At 39.2% G+C, this 3515-nt stretch overlaps 1 long non-coding RNA gene across 2 annotated transcripts; it reads right to left on the bottom strand.

Moving 5' to 3' along the window:
- Positions 1–1213: 1213 nt before the first annotated feature.
- Positions 1214–2423, bottom strand: LOC131696173 (uncharacterized). Of its 2 annotated transcripts, none has more exons than XR_009306734.1 (2): positions 1884–2423; positions 1214–1812 (listed from the first exon to the last, which is right to left on the bottom strand). It is a non-coding gene; the product is annotated as an uncharacterized LOC131696173 (long non-coding RNA). The 2 variants fall into 2 exon arrangements; XR_009306733.1 differs by having other exon boundaries at positions 1987–2423.
- Positions 2424–3515: the final 1092 nt, after the last annotated feature.

The raw sequence follows: 3515 nt of genomic DNA, 5'->3' as shown, positions 1-3515 counted from the left end.
TTCCAGTTTCAATGTTCCGAGGTTCAAAGCTAGGCAGATTAAAAATTTCCAAAGATCTAAAGCTCCAAATATCCAACGATCCAGGATTCCAATAATAAAAACTGTTCCAAAAATTTAAATGTGCATAAAAATAAAGCTCCGAAAAATTCAAAAACCCAAAGTTAAAAAAAAATTAAATCTGACTATTCACTGGTTCCAAAATTTGGAAAAAATTAATGGTTAAATTGTCAAGAATTCAAGAATTCCGGAATCTGTATTATATTTTTCATTTGCTTTGATTATATCAGTTATTAAAATACACTAATAAACATGCCATTGGTATTTTACAAAGATGACGTCTAATATTGGTAAAAATTACTAAAAAGTTCTTAAAATTGTATTATGCGGGGAATATTTGAGATCTTTGAATTATTTTAACAAAGGCGACATTTCAAAAAGTTAGGTCACAATTCTAGCACGGATTGCACATTTTTGACGGATTCAAGGATAAATTAAGCTGTGGTTGAAAAGGTTAGAACAGATATTTATGAAATCCTTAATCAACTTTGACATATGTTAATTCCAGAACTTGGAGCTTAATCTAAGATTTGATTTTGATTGATCTAACAGATTAGACAAGTAAGAAAAAAGTTTTTCAGTCCGTCTAGTTCTGAAGTTCAATAAATTGAAAATATGAAATTCATCTTTAAAAGTTGCTTTTAGGATTTATTGCGGAATGCATAAAGTTTCATGTCACAACAGACCAGAAAATCTTTACCATAACATCAGTACTAAAACCCATTAGCCTAGGCACGTCAAAGTTCAACTTCGCCAAGAGACCCATTTTCAATTAAAAAAAACAATCCACAGCCATTCTCTCAAATCAACCGAACACTGTTCAATACCCTACCCAGTACACGACACAAGCTAGGGAAATTTCCTAAAGCAATCACGCCTAAAGCACCATCCACAATCCACCCACTCGTAAATCAACAGAAACTTAAACGTCGACCCCCTCCTTCCCCTAGAGTAGCAACAGGTTGCTCCCGCTCCCCACCCAACCCACACATCGCATCGGTTCTTATGCTGCGCCCAGCCTATGCGCACAATCGCACACCCGTTGAATCGTCATCATCATCAGCATGCATGCAACCCACCGATGTTAAAACAACTCCGTGGATAAAGGGAGACATGAACGCTTCTGTCGAGCATAAAACAACCAACCTCTGCTTACCTTTAGTGTGAAATCACCAAAATCATAGAACGCCCCGGTGTGCATAATCGCGGTCGACATTCTCCGTTTTGTTTTGTTACGTTACGTTGCGTTGCGATGCGATACTACTCTATTCACGGTTTGCTCCTCCGGTCGCAGCAGCAGGCTAGGTGGTGCACTATCAATTTTCTGGGGGGGGGGGATATCTTTCCCTTCTGCTGCACACTCTTCAGCTTCTTCTAGCTAGATTCTGCACAGACGCTGGCAAAGGCAGACAGGTAGGCAGAACCCGGTTGACCAAGGGGCTTGTCAATTATTTTTTTTTTGGACAGAGCTCGCGCCACAAAACAAGCACCGTGCGTTTTCACTTCGATTGGTATTTCACTGTTTGCTCACGTACTGAGAGGTGTATTATTTTCGCTGCTGGCGACGATCGAGGGGTTATCAGAAAATGCACTATTTTTGCTAATCTGCAAAGAATGATTTTCTCACTTTACACTAGAGCACTTTTTTTTCGCGGTACGGCTGGTGGTGGTGGTGGTCTTCTCCGCCACAACTTTTCTTCTTTAGATATTCGAAACAATTTTTCTTCTTTTTATACAAGCACTTTTCTTCTTTTTCTGCAAAGAAAAAAAGAAAGAAATCAAAAATCACTTTTGTTTGCTTTTTTTTGGTTGGTTTTATATCTCACAGCATAAACTGATTCGCGTTCTTTTTTGTCAGCTTGTTTCACAGCTAATTTTTGCTTATGCTATGCAAAAACTATCGAACAAACGAAGTTACTTTCTACGTACTTTTCTGTGCGTTGCACGGTGTGCGAAGCTGGTTTCGAATCTCGCGGGGGCGAAAACAGGTAAGAAATTCCCTTTTATTCTTTTTTTGTTAACTTAATTTCTCGGTAGTACGTGTCCCGGGACGATTTTTTGCTTTTTACTATATCGTGTGTTCTGAAATTCCGCACGAGGAAACTCCGGGCGGCTTTTCGGTTCAGTGTACCAAAACAAAAACTAGTCAGTCAGTAGGAGCACACTGTACTTCGGGGCAGTAAAACAAACTAAAAAATTGCCTGTGATAATTTTTGCTTCACTGCTTGCTTTGCTTAACACGGAGGGCACGGTTGGAGTGTGTAAAAATGGCTACCTCTACTCTGTACGCCGCTCGATTCAAAACTGACTCAAGTCGGGCTGGAACGGTGCGTCGATATGCCTGCAGAAAAGCTATAGCTAGCACAAAAGAGCTCGCTAGCGCCGAAGCCGAGCCGAAGACGCAGACGTACGGTCGTTTCGGTACCTATGCGAGCAATATTGCCGAGCGGAGAGAGAATTCTCGCTCTCATTTCTCTCAGCAGATTGGTTTCCGCGTCTGGTGGTGGGGAGAGCAAGCAGTCTACCCAGAGCGCTCTGCTGATTGTACGATTTTCCCCTTCATTTTTGGATGGTGTTTTTTACTACGCTTACTACGATGGGTTGTGCTGTTTCTGTCTGGCGTAGTAGCAGCAAACGGTATTGAATCTGCAGAATGAAGCCGTGTTTTGTTTGGTTTTCGTTTTGGGTTCTGTGTTTTGCTCATCGATGGTGCTTGCATGTGTGCGTGTGCGAGAGATGCGTTTGTTGTTCTGCTTCTATCTCTCTCTTGATGTAGTGGACTGCCGATCGCGCTTTTGATGGAACACCATGCTAGGGTTTGCGAAACCGGTCGGTAATAATTATTGTTTATTTTAAACGTACCGAACAGGCTAGTAGTAGGCTTAATCCATATTTAGTTTTATAATTTACTCAGCAATCTTATGTCAAAAAGTGTAAAAACTAAACTAGTCCAACTTTAGTTCGAATGACAATTTGCACATGTAACCGATATGGATCTTCATCGGTTCCACTATCCGAATAGACAACTTTGTTCATGTAACGATTCAGGAATTGCATGGAAAAATTGATTTTTCATGTTCAGAAACTAACTGACCTTTTTAATACAAAAGTCAATTTCACGTTGAAATTTTCTGTAGAAACGGTAAAGTGTCTTGTTTTTTGTTTTGTATCATAACATTAGATATTACTGTTATTTATTGTAGAATTGCTGTACTGCACAACACTAGTTCGAATATAATCCAAAAACAGTGTCGTTTTTAAATAAGTACTGTTCGAATTCTGTTTGACAAATTATCTAAGAAAGAATTTGAAGGAATCAAAAACGCTTTTTTGAGAAATTTATGCACTGAAAATATATATGGTCGAGATTGCAATCCTTCATGGATACAAATCAATTTATGTAAAATTATGGAGAAAATTAACATAGGACGTAAGTAACAATGAGAGATTCTTTTTGG

The sequence above is a fragment of the Topomyia yanbarensis genome, unplaced genomic scaffold, assembly GCF_030247195.1.
Source record: "Topomyia yanbarensis strain Yona2022 unplaced genomic scaffold, ASM3024719v1 HiC_scaffold_84, whole genome shotgun sequence".
Lineage (NCBI taxonomy): Eukaryota > Metazoa > Arthropoda > Insecta > Diptera > Culicidae > Topomyia > Topomyia yanbarensis.
Note: the sequence above shows the minus strand (reverse complement) of the source record. Positions and strands in the feature narration are given on the sequence as shown.